General features: G+C 43.4%; 3 non-coding genes across 3 annotated transcripts; 2 read left to right on the top strand and 1 right to left on the bottom strand.

The window, feature by feature from the left end:
* Positions 1–3547: 3547 nt before the first annotated feature.
* TRNAV-AAC lies at positions 3548–3621 on the top strand. The gene has a single exon. It is a non-coding gene; the product is annotated as a tRNA-Val (tRNA).
* A 63-nt stretch (positions 3622–3684) lies between these two features.
* TRNAI-AAU lies at positions 3685–3758 on the bottom strand. Its single transcript has one exon. It is a non-coding gene; the product is annotated as a tRNA-Ile (tRNA).
* A 5782-nt stretch (positions 3759–9540) lies between these two features.
* Positions 9541–9614, top strand: TRNAV-AAC. Its single transcript has one exon. It is a non-coding gene; the product is annotated as a tRNA-Val (tRNA).
* Positions 9615–18487: the final 8873 nt, after the last annotated feature.

The following is an 18487-nucleotide window of genomic DNA, read 5'->3' as shown; positions in this document are numbered from 1 at the left end:
GGAAAGGCCGCCACTCGTCAATGAATTCTCGAGGCATGCTCTAGCCTTTTCCATCATCCTCTTGTCCCCTCTAATGATGTCTTTCTGATTGAAAAACAGGAGAATCTGAGAAAGAAGCGACAGCAGCGGCGCATGTTGTATATGTTATCATGTGGCATGTTACTGGATCCGAGCGGGGTGCTTTACGGAAAGAAGGGGGATTTGCGAGGAAAGAAAGGAACATATGAGCGAGCGCGTTGAGAAAAAGGAGGAGATGCAGGTTGCAATAGCCAAGACAAGTCCTGATTCCAAATGGTTTTGGGCCAGCCTGAGCCTGCTGCTGAGTAGCTTTGCCCCAGCCAGCCAGCCAATTTCATCATGGTCTTTGTCCACAATTTTCTTTGCTCCCCGTTGTTGTCAGTGTCATCGGGGCGAATCAAGCCAATCATGTGAGGTGTTAAATTAACAGCAATTGGAGCCACAGTCGCTGCTTGCTTCGCTTTCAACACATGGTGATCCTCAAGACCTGAGGGATGATGAACACACAGTGCAGGTGTGCTCTTCTTACCTTGTCATTCTCATCTTGGCTCCTGCCTCTGCTAGGTTTGTACATATATATGGCTGGTCACTCACACCTTTTCTTTTCCGTTATCAACAGAAGTTGTGCCACTGCCTTTTTTTCTTTTTCTTTTCCGTTATCAACAGAAGTTGTGCCACTGCCTTTTTTTTCTTTTTCTTTTCCGTTATCTCTTCTTGATAGCGGTATCCTGCGAGGGATCACTCGCTAAAATGAAAAAAAAAACCAAGGTGGCATGTAATTTTGTGATTGCATACGAGCAAAAGCACCAGGACACAAGAAGTTCAGAGCTATTGCAGTTTAAAAAATGAGGTAGAAGTGAAATAATTTAAATCCACAACAATAAGAAAAAAATAAAAACTTGGGGCGAGAGAGGCTCGAACTCTCGACCTCAGGATCACTCGCATTAGCTATGAGACCTCAGGATCAATAAATCAGTTCTCAATCAAGAAAGAAAAGAAAAAAAGACATCTCAAGGTGCACTTTGGATCCATCATTCCATCAAAGTGTACTTTGGGGGCACAAATGGAACACCATGTGATCCAGCCCTTGCACTTGTTTTATTCATTCAGGTTCATGTGCCAGTAAACCAATCAATTCCATATGAAAATAGATAATAGCAAGCTGTAATAAGATAACAGAATCAATGTATAGATATGTATGTGATATTTTCATCACAACTTGGATCAACAAGGTAAGCATGACACATCATCATCAGTACGTATAATTAATGTTCGCCTTGAAGCAAACAAGATCATGGAAGAACAAGTTGCTAAAGCCGGATGATATTCTTTTAATTATATCCTTAGCTAAAATGATTTGAGTGTATGGCAGATTTTAGAAACTACACCATGCATATAGTAACTAGTAATCCTTTGTAGTCTATATCTAGGCTTTATCAAGGAATTCCAAACCGCACGGTACCAAGACTCGACCCAAACATATGAAGCTTATTGGATTTAATTATAAAGACTGCAAATGGAGTCTGATAAACATGTAACCTTCCAGGGTGTTCTTATGTCATCTCTAAAGGGTGCACTAAGAAGGTTTCAGAAAAATTATGGTTTCCAGAGGGAACGTATCAGGTTTTGAGGTGACAGTTTGCGTGGCTGCAATGTCCCACGTCCTAACTCGTTTTCCTTTGTCGCTGACGCGCCATTGGAAACTGTGTGCCGGGTTTTAGACATGGCAAACATTGTGCGCACAAACAAAAAAACGGGGTCGCGTCATCGACTTAGACCTTTTCCCCGGACCAAGCGGCAAACTAACATTTCCATGGCGGAAGACTACCGATGTGACCGTGGTCGGTTGAAGCCAATCATTTTAGCCATGGTGGTGCTCGCGGAAGGCGGCCTCCTCCTCTTCTCGGGCACAATGCTAGAGGGGCGACACGTTGGCCGTGACAGACATACCGCCTCATGGGCCAGCAAGAGCCCAGTATGGCGATGATGACCTGCAAGGGAGACAAAGGGAGGGTCGCACGAGGTCGGGAGTAGAAGGACATCATGCGTCCAATGACGTCGTCTACCATGGATTATCTCCCCGATGGCTGCTCGGCGAAAAAGAAGAGGAGCATCAACGACTGGGGAAGAAGAGCAGCCGTATGCAGCCTATGTGGACCAAGAGATTTGACAGATAAGAGAAACAGATTTAGACAGATTCTTTTTTGGATGTGATACATCTATCATGTGATGCCACCTCATCGATCTACACCCTCTCCTTTCAACCAATCAGTACGAAATGTGTGAAATGTGTGTTTCTCCATTTTACTTTATTTATCATTTTACTTTATTTTCATTTTATTTTGTCTCTTCCCTTCTTTTCAACCCACTTTTGCTAACTTGTTTACGCACTCGCATTTCAAATTTGAATTCTATCCATTTGTAGCTTAGAAATACACTCAATGACCTAAATGTAGAAAATGAACCTGAAAAATGTCAAATTTTGACATGGAATATGCGATGGTGTATGTTGGTGTATAAAAATATATTCGAGTTCAACCTACGAACCAACTGTCCCCACCGTAGTTGTTCTGCCTAAAGCGGGTCTACAGCTGCACACAAGCACCGCTGCCTCTCCGGAGGTTGCAGGGGTAGCCACCAAGGACACAATATGCGTTCTGATGAATGGTTTCCTAATTTCTTTACGCAGGCAAATTTGATTTATTCTTTAATTTTCAAATGTAACTTTTTCACAGCTATGCATAAACCTTGACACGAAAGAACTGGAACTGTAGTTATATTCAATATCTTGCTAGAGATAATGCCTTTTTTCAATGACTAATTATCATGAGTACGAAGTGTGAAATGTTCATGCGTACGAAGGACTCCCATATGTGACAAGATTGAATGCTCTAACCCTTTCCGCCATCCCTCTTGTTGTCTATGCGGTTGAAAAACACGAGAATCTTTCCATGAGAAAGAAGCAGTAGCGAGAGTGCGTGTTCTACATATATTATCATCTAATGATGTTACTAGAGTAGAGTGCTTTACGAAAAGAATATAAGATTTGTTTGGGGTGTTGTCCTTGCTCCCGATTTGGTGGGAGTTTGCAATGGGCCATAGTGTCGATCAGCTATTTTCAGTGGTCTACATATATTGTCATATGATGATGTTACTGATGTAGAATACTTTAAGAAAATAATGTAAGATTTGTTCGGGGCGGTGTCTAGTATCTTCATTCCCGAATTGGTGGGAGTTAGCGATGGGCTATACGTCCATACAAGGATTCCTAAAACACCATGTATTCATGTTGGACTTGTTGATGTGTTTTGGGTTTTTATTCCACGTACTTTCATCGTCGTGGATATATAATTTATTGTGGGTTTAGCTTCATAAATCTTGGAATATAATTAATGTTGTGACTTCCTGCCATGGATAACGTAAAGGAAACACGTCTTGTGAAGGTAGGACCAAAAGCACATGATGGTATGTTATTTTGAAGAATGCTCTAAATGTGTATGTAGAGGATATGTTGATCCAAATGCATTAAGGTTTCGTGGTGTAGTTGGTTATCACGTCAGTCTAACACACTGAAGGTCTCCGGTTCGAACCCGGGCGAAACCAAATTCAATTTATTTTTTTCGCATGTTTTTCCATCGAGTAGAAAAAGAAGAAAAAAAAGATAAATGGCCCATACAGGTCTCGAACCTGTGACCTTCGCGTTATTAGCACGACGCTCTAACCAGCTGAGCTAATAGGCCTTGTTGGTGTCTGTTTTCTTGTAGTATATTTGGAAGGAGAAACAATGATGGACAAAATAAGACAAGGTATCTAACTGCTTTCAGATTCTTGTACTCAAGTTTTGCTTGCTCTCTCATATGTGCGATCGGCACTGAAGGTAATTTTTCTTCCTTCCTTTATTTGTTGGAGATGTGCCAACGGCAGCAATTGTCCAGCAGTGGCTTAATTTGTTAAATCCATGTCTGTCAGGTTCTTCAGTGCTCCGGTATGCGCTGGCTTAATCCGTGAGAACCATGTGGGGTCAATGCCGCCAGGTTCAGTTTCTTTCATGCTTCTTTGTCCATTCATGAAGCAACTGATTTTGCGTACCAGCAGCAGCACTGCAGAAGAAGAAGAAGAAGAAATTCAGGAAGAGGGAGTCTTGCTTCAAAGACTAATGGATGGTGGATCACCCTCTTTTCTTTCGCTGGTGGATGGAGCATCTATAACTGAATTTATTTAAATTGGTGAATTGTGGAAACAAAAGGCTGTGTGTTTGAATTATGCTCTCTGCTCACTGAATGAGTGGCAATTTGATCCGTCACATATCGAAGAAATTGTTATTACCTTTTATTGCCTTTCTAGTGGTGAGTACCGGATCGATCAGTGGGTCTGCAGTAGATACTTGTGTGTTTTGCCTTTTTTGAAGCAAATTCCTTTTTCCTCATGGCATTCATGGACCCGTACTGATTGTTTTGCTTGGCCTCGCTACATGACAGTCAGTTCAGCGGTAGCCTCTCTCTCAGATTCAGCCTTGCCTGACTCCCTGAATGATGGGTTGCAGTGCAGCCTAATATCATCGTCATCTGTTTGTTATAATTTGAGAAGAATCGCCGGTGTTTTCTGTTGATGCATAACAGCGCATAACATCTGTTTGGTTCTGTTTGGTATTCTTATCATAGTAAATAGCTACCAAATAAAAGCAGATTTTTTCGAAAAGGAGGCCTTGCCCCGGTCTCTGCATCGAGTGATGCATACAGCCATATATTAATCCAAATAAGTATCCAATAAGTACAGAAAATATAAAAAAGAAAAAAGGAGATACATGGCGAACATCGCGCCGCAGCCTGGAATGGCTAAAAGATGAAGATGACGAAACACCTATCCTATTAATATGCCGCCATCCAAACCGGTTGAAGATACCCTCTGCTACCATCTCCCAGCGGGCACACCCAGTAACCATAAGCTCCCTGGCTGCCACAGGAGTTAGTAACGACCATGTGCGGATCAGTGCGGTAATTCGGTAGATAACCTGCAAGAATTGGATATCACGAGTTCTGTTAAAAACCAAATCATTTCTGCTATTCCATAAAGCCCAAAGAAGAGCACATGCTCCGACACGAATAGATTTAGCCAATTGAACATCAATTCCCTGTAACCACGTTCCAAATAACGAGTTCAAGTCAACAGGAGGAGCAATGTTAAAAGCAATGTGAATTGATCGCCAAACAATTTTAGCCAAAGGACAGTCGAGAAAGAGGTGGTGAATACTTTCTAGGCTTGGACAGAAAGAACATCTAGAACTTCCTTTCCTATTCCGTTTGGCCAAATTATCCTTAGTTAAAATAACTCCCTTGTGAACAAACCACAAGAAAACTTTAATTCTAAGAGGGACCCTAACCTTTCAAATATGTATTGATTTTGGAATTGGTACTGAGTCAATGAGATCGGAATACATGGACTTAACCGTAAACAGCCCATTTGGTGTTAATCTCCGGGAGATACGATCACACCTAGCAGAAATATTAACCTCCATTAATCTTCTAACTAGATGCAACCATGAAACCCATCTATCCCCAACTAAAGATCTGCGGAATTGAATATTAAGGGGAATCTCCCGCAACACCGCCGCAACTGTCACTTGTCGACGTTGGGCGATATGGTACAACCGTGGGTATTGAACTGCCAGAGGCGATTCTCCTAACCAGGTGTCTTCCCAGAATCTAGTCAATTCCCCATTTCCAATGATGAACCTCGATCTGTGGTAGAATGAACTTTTTACCCGCATTAGACCCTTCCAAAATGGCGAGTCAAAAGGTCTCGCTTCTACCTGCGATAAGGATTTGGAGTGCAGGTACTTGTTAGAGAGAATTTCCACCCACATTCTATCGGTTTCCATTGACAGTCTATACAGCCACTTGCTGAGCAGACATTTATTTTTAGTTTCCAAATTATCAATACCTAATCCTCCTTGATCTTTAGGACGGCAAATAATATCCCATTTCGCCAATCTATATTTAGTCTTAACCTCATCACTCTGCCAGAAAAAGCGAGAGCGGTAGAAATCCAATCTTTTACGTACCTCGACAGGTATTTCAAAAAAGGATAGGAGGAACATAGGCATACTTGTTAATACCGAATTCACCAAGACTAATCTGCCTCCATAAGAAAGAAGCTTGCCTTTCCAAGTAGTAAGTTTCTTTTCAAACCGTTCCTCAATACATTTCCACTCTGCATTAGATAGTTTACGATGGTGAATGGGGATTCCTAAGTACGTAAAAGGAAATTCCCCTGCCACACATCCGAACAACTGGTTATATATGTGTTGTTGCTTTTTGGCTTCCCCAAAACAAAACAACTCATTTTTATTAAAGTTAATCTTCAACCCAGATAACTGTTCAAAAAGGCACAAGATGAGTTTGAGGTTTTTGGCTTTGAGTAAATCGTGCTCCATAAAGAGAATCGTATCATCAGCATATTGTAGAATTGAAACTCCCCCATCCACCAGATGAGGTACTAATCCAGAAACAAGGTTTTTTTCGTTAGCTCTCTTGATCAACAGAGCCAACATATCCGTAACGATATTGAAGAGAATGGGAGACATAGGGTCACCTTGTATTAGTCCCTTTAGTGTCTGGAAGAAGTGACCAATATCATCATTGACCTTGATCCCGACACTCTTGTGATAAAGGAATCTATGTGTTTTCTCCAAACCTCATCGAACCCCTTCATCCACAATGTTTGTTGCAAGAACGACCATTTGACTTTGTCATATGCCTTTTCAAAATCCACTTTAAAGATAACTCCATCTAGTTTCTTAGAGTGCATTTCGTGCAGAGTCTCATGTAGAACCACTACCCCTTCAAGTATATTACGCCCAGGCATAAACGCTGTTTGCGAAGATAGCACGACAGAGTGTACCATCTTCGTTAGTCTATCCGTTCCAACCTTTGTGAAAATTTTAAAACTAACATTAAGCAAACAAATCGGGCGAAACTGTTCAATACGAGACGCTCCTTCCTTCTTTGGTATCAACGTAATAGTACCAAAATTCAAATGGAATAGTTGGAGATTACCAGCATACAAATCATCAAACATAGCCATAAGGTCCTTCTTAATGATGTGCCAGCAGTGTTTGTAAAATTCTGCCGGAAACCCATCCGGACCAGGAGCCTTACCACACTTCAAACCTCCTATCGCATCTAACACCTCTTTCTCCGAGAATGGAGCAGATAAAGACTCATTATCAGCCTCCCCAACTTGGGGAATATCTGCAACCTGATACTCGTCCATAGTCACAAAACTATCTTGATGAGCACCAAACAACTGTTTATAATAGTTAGAGATATATAATTTTAGATTCTCATGACCAACTATGGTGCCTTCATCCTGTTCAAGCTGCACTATCCTCTTCTTTTTGTGCTTGCCATTAGCTATTAAATGGAAGAACTTAGTGTTATTATCCCCAAGAATAATAGCTTTAACTTTAGCTCTATTCGCCCACTTCATCTCCTCCTCTCTGAGAAGAGAACGGAGCCTTTGTTCCGCCTCAAATCTTAGTTGACGTTCATCTTCATCTAAAACAGAGTTCTCTGCTTTTCTATCCAGCTCATCGATAAAGTTTATGAGCCTATCTCTCTCATCTTTATATGTCCCCGAGACATGCTTGGCCCAACCGCGAAGGTACTATCTCAGGTGTCTGATTTTATTTTGCCAACGTTGTATACTCGTTGAACCGCCCGATGACCTATTCCATTCCCTGTGAACCAGGTCCATAAATCCCTCCCTTAAGAACCAACTGGATTCGAAAGAGAAACTATCTTTATTACCCAGATATAATGCATCCCCAGTATCCAACAACAAGGGGGTATGATCCGAAATCGCCCTTTGGAGTGCACGAACCGAAACCAAAGGAAACTTCTGTTCCCAGTCCACACTGGTAAGAACTCTATCTAACTTCTCAAAAGTTTGATTTGGAAGGGAATTTGCCCAAGTGAAATTCCTACCTGTGAGTTCTATCTCCCGTAGTTCTAGGCTCTCAATAATAGTATTGAACAAGAATGGCCATCTACCATCAAAATTGCTATTATTCTTTTCATAGGCCCAACGGATAATATTAAAATCTCCACCTATCAGTAAAGGCAGTTGTTCATCACAGATGCGAACTAAGTCGGCCAAGAATTCAGATTTAAGCTCAGGCTGAGCAGCCCCATACACCGCTACTAGAGCCCACCTAAAACCATCCATTTTGGATGTAATCTTGAATTTTACCGCAAAATCGCCGAACACTACTTCCCTAACCTGGAGTGTATCACATCGAACTCCTAGTAATATCCCTCCAGACCTTCCTCTTGGTGGAAGACAGTGCCAATCAAAATCTATCCCTGCTGAGAGGGAGCTCAGAAACTGAGAGGAGAACTTATCTCTCCCAGTCTCTAGGACGGCAATAAAGTCGAGCTTGTGCTCCGTCATGGCTTCAGCGAGGAATCTAGTTTTAGCCAAGTCGCGAAGACCTCTGCTATTCCAAAAAATCCCTCTCATCTTTCATCATAGAATTTCTTAGCAGTCTTAAATCGTGCACTCCTACGAATAGCAGAGACCGGATAAACTTTCCTATTCCAGGTCCGTTTAATTTTCTGCCCTTGATCCTGGTCCATATAACCATGATCATCGGAGTCATTATGACCAACACCCTCGTCGCCTACAGTGTTATCAAGAACCGAATCCTGACCTTCATTAAGCTCATCTATGGGGTATAGATTCTGACATAAAGAATTCAGCCCCCCAAGGTTAGAAATCTCTGCATCTGTGACGATTTACGGTTCCTGTTTGGTTTTGCAGACCTGATTAATCATCCAAAGCTTTGCTTGGGCTTACTGAATGTCAGTCAGTATCTGCTTGTCAGTCCTGATCCCACTCAATGTCTGAATGGACTGCAATATCTGATAGATTGTTACTAGGATCATTCCATTCGTTTCGTTTCGACTGCTACATGCATGTGTATAAGTGGCATATTTCTTGTGCTTATAGATTTTAATTGCTAATAATCCTAACCTAGTAGTACTAGTAGCTAGCTGGAAGGCCACCAGCAGTGTAGTGGACTGCCTGCTGGTGCATGTTTACCAGGGCAAATAAAGGTTACTTGGACTGAATTTACTTACGTTTTTTTTCTTTTTTGGCGGGAGCAGCTGTTGGTGGTCCGATATATCGAAAAATAGAATGGATATTCTGATCTGATGGCATATCCATGTCGCCCTTGTCGTCGAATGTTGAGCAGCTTGCTTGCTTGCCTGTAACAGACAGCTACTGCGTAGGTAGATTAGATAGGCAAGCGATTACTCGATTCCATCTTCCGGCCGGAATGAGTGACACCAAAGTATGATGCGGATTGAGCCCGCGCCAACGGCATACTGCTTTTTCGATCATCCCCTGCCTCACCAATCGTATACAGTACTAAGTACAGTATGTGTAAAATAACCTGCTAGAGGTTGCTGTGGTATGCGCATGCACTTAAATACCGTTAAAAGAGCTCTTGCACCAGATGGTTTCGTGGTGTAGTTGGTTATCACGTCAGTCTAACACACTGAAGGTCTCCGGTTCGAACCCGGGCGAAGCCAATTCTTTTTGTTTTTCGGGTTTTTTTCGCATTTTCTGTTGTGTAAAAAAAGAAATAAAAGTGGCCCATACTATATGTTGAGTAACTACAACAGGCAAAGAGGCCTGTTAGCTCAGCTGGTTCGAGACCATTTTTTGGTCCTTACTTATGCTGATCTTATGAATCACAAGAAAAACCATCTTTGCTCATTGGAGCGATATGCAGAATGCTCCTTGGCTATCCACGTCTGCAAGTGTCAGTCACTCTTTGGGCCTTTTTGTCATTTGTTACGGTGATCTGATGGGTTACACAAATAATCTTGCAACAGAATCACTCTCCACTTGTGCATCACAAGATAGCCTCTTTTTTTTTTTTTTGAATCAAGGACACCATCTCATTGAAGAACCGAACGTTTTTCATGGTATCCTCCCTTCTCCATAATTGGATAGGAACAAAACGGCTGGCATGAGCATCCCCAAAGCCATATGACATATTGGCCACCTTACTTGATTGATCACCATCATGTCATTCTTTGGCTTGCGGCATTTAAAGCCATGGACACATGCACATGGATAAAACAAAATCAATCTTATGATGAGAAGAAAAAATTTAAGAAGAGGTTGAAACGGAAGAAAAATTGTCACCAGGTGCAAGTGGGAAATATATCATCTTTGCTCGTTGGAAAAAATCTTCGTCCTTTTATAGTTTCCCATTTCCCTGTCCATGCTTGTAAATATTTGTCATTGTTGGAATCTTTTTTTTCCCACTGTTTCTGACTTTATGTAATGTGATGTGTGGGCAAATCATCATGCAGCAGTTACATAATAATAATCCTAATATTATTACACAAAAGGAAAATAAATACACACACAAAATTCAATTTCTTTTTTTGATTCTTAACTTTTGCCCGGTGTCACATGGAATACATGAACTGAATTACCCGGTGTCCTGTGACACCGGCTGCACGTACGTAGGTCAGCCCCTGTTGGCAGTGCTGAATCTAGAAAAAAAATGAAGGAGGAGCTGAACTGCCTGTGTAATGCTAACATGTGTTGGTTGGGCTAGTAAGTGGCTAGATTGAGCCTTGCGATTAGTATTAAAAATTAATTTGGTAGTACTAGAGGGGGGAGCTTAAGCCTGTTAAAGCCTCCTTACTAGATTCACCACTGTCTCTTGGTACACAAGACAAACTGAAGAGGTGATCCACAGGGCTGTGGATTCATTTTTTATACCATAAAAGAAGCTTTGTTTTCTGAGGCAAAACACAAAAAAGGGTACAACCAACCAGTGAAAATGGATGTGCCTTGTACCCATGGAACACATCTCATGTTTGGCGTGAGTGTGCATCTTTGAGATGACGCAAATCCACGCGATGCTCTGGTTGACATTGAGGCGTCATTCATTCACTGACTTCGCCTGAGCTTCAAGCTCCACGACTCAGTACATAACGTTCGAGTATAAAGTGGTGTCTATGTGCACGTACATCACGTTGTTTTCTGGCGGTTTATCAATGTACACACGTAGACTAAATTGTGTTATTTACAATTTTTGCAATCTGCTAAACAACAGTTCTTTTTAAAAAAAAAGAGGCATCGCTCCGGCCTCTGCATCGAGTGATGCATACAACCCTTTATTAAAAATGAGAAATGAGTTCAAAACAAATATAACAATCTTAGAGAAAAATAAAGATACAAAACGCCATCCGCGTCACAATCGGCAATGATAAATAGACCTAGATGACTATCCACCTATCTTATTATTGTGCCGCCATCCAAACCGATTCAAGATACCCTGGGCTACCATCTTCCAGCTGACACACCCAGTAACCATAGGCTCCCTGGCTTCCGCAGAAGTGAGTAATGACCACGTGCGGATCAAGGCAGTAGCCCTGAATATAACCTGCAAAAAATTGATGGAACTGCATTTGTTAAATACTAAATCATTCCTGCAATTCCAAATAGACCACAACAATGCACAGGTCCCCACACGAATAAGCTGTCCCAGCTGTAAATCAACACCCTTTACCCACGTCCCAAATAACGTGTTGATACTGTTAGGGGGGCTGATATTAAAAGCAATCTGGATCGAACTCCATAATAGTTTCGCAAAAGGGCATTCGAGAAATAGGTGCTTGATAGATTCATTGTTCTGGCAGAAGTTGCATCTTTAGTTGCCTTTCCAATTACGTTTTGCTAAATTATCCTTTGTTAGAATAACTCCTTTGTGGACGAACCACATGAATATCTTTATTCTCAACGGGACTTTGACTCTCCAAATATGCTTGGAATTTTCAATCGACACCACATCTATGAGATGCAAATACATAGTTTTGACAGTGAGAGACCCATCCTTAGTCAATTTCCAATGAATAGTATCTGGTAAATTCGAAAGATTGACATCCATTAATCTTCGAACAAGGTGAAGCCAACTGGTCCATCTGGCGCCAATCAAGGCTCTCCGAAATTGAATATCTAGAGGCGTCGCAGATAATATTCTCGCAACGGATGCTTGTCGACGTTGGACAATATTATACAGCTGCGGATACTGTAAAGCTAAGGGCGTCTTCCCTAACCATGTATCTTCCCAAAATCTAGTTGATTCACCTGTTGGAAATATGCCCTAGAGGCAATAATAAATTAGTTATTATTATATTTCTTAGTTCATGATAATCGTTTATTATCCATGTTATAATTGTATTGATTGGAAACACAATACTTGTGTGGATACATAGACAAAACACTGTCCCTAGTAAGCCTGTAGTTGACTAGCTCGTTGATCAAAGATGGTCAAGGTTTCCTGGCCATAGGCAAGTGTTGTCACTTGATAACGGGATCACATCATTAGGAGAATCATGTGATGGACTAGACCCAAACTAATAGACGTAGCATGTTGATCGTGTCATTTTGTTGCTACTGTTTTCTGCGTGTCAAGTATTTATTCCTGTGACCATGAGATCATATAATTCACTAACACCGGAGGAATGCTTTGTGTGTATCAAACGTCGCAACGTAACTGGGTGACTATAAAGATGCTCTACAGGTATCTCCGAAGGTGTTAGTGAGTTAGTATGGATCAAGACTGAGATTTGTCACTCCGTGTGACGGAGAGGTATCTCGGGGCCCACTCGGTAATACAACATCACACACAAGCCTTGCAAGCAATGTGACTTAGCGTAAGTTGCGGGATCTTGTATTACGGAACGAGTAAAGAGACTTGCCGGTAAACGAGATTGAAATAGGTATGCGGATACTGACGATCGAATCTCGGGCAAGTAACATACCGAAGGACAAAGGGAATGACATACGGGATTATATGAATCCTTGGCACTGAGGTTCAAACGATAAGATCTTCGTAGAATGTGTAGGATCCAATATGGGCATCCAGGTCCCGCTATTGGATATTGACCGAGGAGTCTCTCGGGTCATGTCTACATAGTTCTCGAACCCGCAGGGTCTGCACACTTAAGGTTCGACGTTGTTTTATGCGTATTTCAGTTATATGGTTGGTTACCGAATGTTGTTCGGAGTCCCGGATGAGATCCAGGACGTCACGAGGAGCTCCGGAATGGTCCGTAGGTAAAGATTGATATATAGGAAGTCCTGTTTTGGTCACCGGAAAAGTTTCGGGCTCATCGGTAGTGTACCGGGAGTGCCGGGAGGGGTGCCGGGGACCATCGGGAGGGGTGTCACGCCCCAAGGGGTCTCATGGGCTATGGGAAGAGATAAACCAGCCCCTAGTGGGCTGGAATAAGTTCCCACTAAGGCCCATAAGGTTTGAGAAGGAAAAAACACAAGGTGGAAAGAGTTTCCAAGTGGGAAGGTGGAATCCTACTCCAAGTAGGATTGGAGTAGGACTCCTCCACCTCCAATTTCGGCCAACCCTTGAGGGTTTGAGGCTGCCTCTTCCCTCCCCCTCCCTCCTATATATACTGAGGTATTAGGGCTGATTTGAGACAACTTTTGCCACGACAGTCCGACCACATACCTCCACGGTTTTTCCTCTAGATCGCGTTTCTGCGGAGCTCGGGCGGAGCCCTGCTGAGATTAGATCACCACCAACCTCCGGAGCGCCGTCACGCTGCCGGAGAACTCATCTACCTCTCCGTCTCTCTTGCTGGATCAAGAAGGCCGAGATCATCGTCGAGCTGTACGTGTGCTGAACGCGGAGGTGCCGTCCGTTCGGCACTAGATCGTGGGACGGATCGCGGGACGGTTCGCGGGATTGTTCGCGGGGCGGATCGAGGGACGTGAGGACGTTCCATTACATCAACCGCGTTCACTAACGCTTCTGCTGTACGGTCTACAAGGGTACGTAGATCACACATCCCCTCTCGTAGATGGACATCACCATGATAGGTCTTCGTGCGCGTAGGAAAATTTTTGTTTCCCATGCGACGTTCCCCAACAGTGGCATCATGAGCTAGGTTCATGCGTAGATGTCTTCTCGAGTAGAACACAAAAGTTTTTGTGGGCGGTGATCTGCGTTTTGCTGCCCTCCTTAGTCTTTTCTTGATTCCGCGGTATTGTTGGATCGAAGCGGCTCGGACCGACATTACTCGTACGCTTACGAGAGACTGGTTTCATCGCGACGAGTAACTCCGTTGCTCAAAGATGACTGGCGGGTGTCAGTTTCTCCAACTTTGGTTGAATCGGATTTGACCGAGGAGGTCCTTGGATGAGGTTAAATAGCAACTCATATATCTCCGTTGTGGTGTTTGCGTAAGTAAGATTCGATCCTACTAGATACCCATGGTCACCACGTAAAACATGCAACAACAAAATTAGAGGACGTCTAACTTGTTTTTGCAGGGTATGCTTGTGATGTGATATGGCCCAACGATGTGATGTGATATATTGGATGTATGAGATGATCATGTTGTAATAGAAAATATCGACTTGCACGTCGATGGTACGGCAACCGGCAGGAGCCATAGGGTTGTCTTTATAACTAACGTTTGTGCTTGCAGATGCGTTTACTATTTTGCTAGGATGTAGCTTTAGTAGTAATAGCATGAGTAGCATGACAACCCCGATGGCGACACGTTGATGGAGATCATGATGATGGAGATCATGGTGTGACGCCGGTGACAAGAAGATCGTGCCGGTGCTTTGGTGATGGAGATCAAGAAGCACAAGATGATGGCCATATCATGTCACTTATGAATTGCATGTGATGTTAATCCTTTTATGCACCTTATTTTGCTTAGAACGACGGTAGCATTATGAGGTGATCTCTCACTAAAATTTCAAGACGAAATTGTGTTCTCCCCGACTGTGCACCGTTGCTACAGTTCGTCGTTTCGAGACACCACGTGATGATCGGGTGTGATAGACTCAACGTTCACATACAACGGGTGCAAAACAGTTGCGCACGCGGAACACTCGGGTTAAGCTTGACGAGCCTAGCATGTGCAGACATGGCCTCGGAACACATGAGACCGAAAGGTCGAGCATGAATCGTATAGTTGATATGATTAGCATAGAGATGCTTACCACTGAAACTATTCTCGACTCACGTGATGATCGGACTTGAGATAGTGGATTTGGATCATGTACCACTCAAATGACTAGAGAGATGTACTTTTTGAGTGGGAGTTCTTAAGTAATATGATTAATTGAACTAATTGTCATGACATAGTCTAATGGTCTTTGCGAATTACGATGTAGCTTGCGCTATAGCTCTACTGTTTTTATATGTTCCTAGAGAAAATTTAGTTGAAAGTTGATAGTAGCAAACTTTGAAGAGGATTGTCCTCATTGCTGCACAGAAGGCTTATGTCTTTAATGCATCACTCGGTGTGCTGCACCTCGAGCGTCGTCTGCGGATGCTGTGAACATCCGACATACACGTTTTTGATGACTACACGATAGTTTAGTGCAAAATACTTAATGGCTTAGAAGCAAGGCACCGAAGACGTTTTGAAACGTCACGGAACATAAGTGATGTTCTAAAGAGATGAAATTGTGATTTCATGCTCGTGCCCTTGTTGAGAGGTACGAGACCTCTGACAAGATTCTTTGTCCACAAAGTAAAGGAGAAAAGCTCAATCATTGAGTGTGTGCTCAGATTGTCTGAGTACGACAATCACTTGAATCAAGTGGGAGTTAATCTTCCAGATGAGATAGTGATGGTTCTCCAAAGTCACTGCCACCAAGCTGTGAGAGCTTCGTGATGAACTATAACATCAAGGATAGATACAATGATCCTTGAACGATTTGCGATGCTTGACACTGCGAAAGTAGAAATCAAGAAGGAGCATCAATAGTTGATGGTTTGTAAAACCACTAAGTTTCAAGAAAGGCAAGGGCTAGAAGGGATACTTCGTGAAACCAGCCTAGGACGTTCACTTCTTGCGACCAGCCGTTTGACGCGGAAGATTGGATCCTTGATATGAACAAGCATTTCGAGTGTAGCAATGTGCGTCCAGAGGATTATGTCAAGTTTGCAACATTCTAGTTGAAGGGGCAGGCTTCTATTTGGTGGCAGCAGCTTAAGGATTCCAGAGGAGGCAGGGTGATGTCTTGGGACGAGTTCTGTCGTGACTTCAGGTCCCACTACATTCCTTCCAGTTTTGTTGAGGAGATGCGTGAGAAGTTCAGGCGCTTGAAGCAGGGCAGCAATTCTGTGTACAAGTACAATGTTGAGTTCCACGAGCTGGCCCGTTACGCTTTGCAGGATGTTCCGGATCAGAAGAGCAAGATATACCAGTTCAGGGGTGGCTTGAAGGAGGATTTGCAGTTAGCACTCGCTTTGCACGATCCGGACGAGTTTGACAAATTCTATAACTTAGCTCTCAGAGCAGAGGCAACCTTGCTCAGGGTGGAGAACTCCAAGAAACGTTTCAGAGATTCCAGCTCTTCCTCGACTCAGGTGGTTCAGAAGCAACAGAGGTTTTGGGTTTCTCCTCCTCCTCCTCCTCGGCACTCTCAGCAGCCGAAGCACTCAGGTGGACGTGGTTCTTCCCGCCCACCCAACCCTGGATTCCAGCAGAGATATCAGCATCAGAAGCATGGGCCTCCTCAGATTCAGTTCCGGCAGCCAGCAGATGTCACTTGTCACAAATGTGGGCAGAAGGGTCACTATGCCAACAAATGCACTTCTCAGCTACGTCTACCGCCTCCTCCTCCAGGCAAACCTCCTAGCAACGCTCTTGTGAAGTTCAACCCCAGCTCAGCTCGAGTCAACATGGTGAATGCAGCTGAGGCAGAAAATTCTTCGGATGTGATCATGGGTAATCTCTTAGTCAATGATTTTCCTGCGAAAGTCTTGTTTGATTCTGGTGCTTCGCATTCTTTCCTCTCCATTCCATTTGCATCCAAGCATAGTGTTCCTGTTGAAGAGCTTCCTAGTCCGTTGTCAGTAGTTTCTCCAGGCAAGTTCATGCATGCTAGTACCCGTGCTCCAGATGTTTCTATCAAGTTGGACAATTATGCTTTTCTGGCCTCTCCGTATGTCTTGGGCAAGTCCGACATCGATTTGATCCTTGGTATGGACTGGTTGGCCATGAACAAAGCATCAATTGATTGCGCAGCTAAAGAAGTGAAGCTGACCCACTCTTCAGAGGATGTGATTATATTCGCGGCGCGTGATGACACAGTCCGCTTGTTCTCCTTGAATGAAAAGGGTGAGATCAATCCCATTGAGCAAGTTCCAGTTGTCTGCGAATATCAGGACGTGTTTCCTGAAGAGCTGCCAGGGATGCCTCCGCACCGTGAAGTGGAGTTCGTCATTGAGCTTGAGCCAGACACAGAGCCAGTGTGCAAGCGGCCGTACAAGCTGGGTCCAGAGGAGTTGAAGGAACTCAAGAGGCAACTCGATGAGAAGGAGCGTTTGGGTTTGATCAGACCAAGCTCGTCTCCGTGGGGATGTGGTGTTCTGTTTGTCAAGAAGAAGGATGGCACGGAACGGCTGTGTGTCGATTACCGCCCATTGAATAAGAAGACAATCAAGAACAAATACCCACTTCCGAACATAAATGAGTTGTTCGAGCAGTTGAAAGGTGCTAAAGTATTCTCCAAGCTTGATCTCAGAATGGGCTATCATCAGATTCGCATTCGTGAGGAAGACATTCCAAAGACGGCTTTCAGGACCAGTTTTGGCTCATATGAGTATACGGTCATGTCTTTTGGTCTGGCTAATGCTCCCCCGACTTTTTGCCGATTGATGAACTATATTTTCTCGCCATTCAAGAATGAGTTTGTCTTGCTCTATCTCGATGACATTCTGGTCTTTTCTGAGGATGAGGAAGAACATGAGAAACATCTCAGGTTGGTGCTTGATAAACTGAGAGAATACAAGCTGTATGCCAAGTTTTCCAAGTGCGAGTTCTGGCTGAAAGAAGTGGTGTATCTTGGGCATATTATCTCTGCCGAGGGCATTAAGGTTGATCCGTCCAAGGTCCAGGCCATTGTTGAATGGGAACCTCCGCAGAATGTGAAGCAGCTTCGAAGCTTTCTCGGTCTTGCCGGATATTGCAGAAGATTCGTTGAGAACTTCTCCAAAATCGCCAAGCCACTCTCTAGTCTTCTTCAGAAGGGTGTCAAGTATGTGTGGTCTCGAGAGTGTCAACTAGCTTTTGATACACTCAAAGATAAGCTTACCTCCACTCCGGTATTGGCGCCTCCGGACGATTCCAAGCCGTACCAGGTCTTTTGCGATGCTTCTCTTCAGGGTTTTGGTACAGTCTTGATGCAAGATAGGAAGGTGGTTGCTTATACCTCCAGGCAGCTGAAGCCTGCGGAGAAGAACTATCCTGTGCACGATCTCGAGCTAGCGGCTGTGGTGCACGCCTTGATGACTTGGAGACATCTCTTGTTGGAACGTAAGGTTGAAGTTTTCACCGATCACAAGAGCCTCAAGTATATCTTCACTCAGCCTAACTTGAATCTTCGGCAA

This window comes from Hordeum vulgare, chromosome 3H (genome assembly GCF_904849725.1).
Source record: "Hordeum vulgare subsp. vulgare chromosome 3H, MorexV3_pseudomolecules_assembly, whole genome shotgun sequence".
Classification (NCBI taxonomy): domain Eukaryota; kingdom Viridiplantae; phylum Streptophyta; class Magnoliopsida; order Poales; family Poaceae; genus Hordeum; species Hordeum vulgare.
This window is presented reverse-complemented; position numbering and strand designations above follow the sequence as displayed.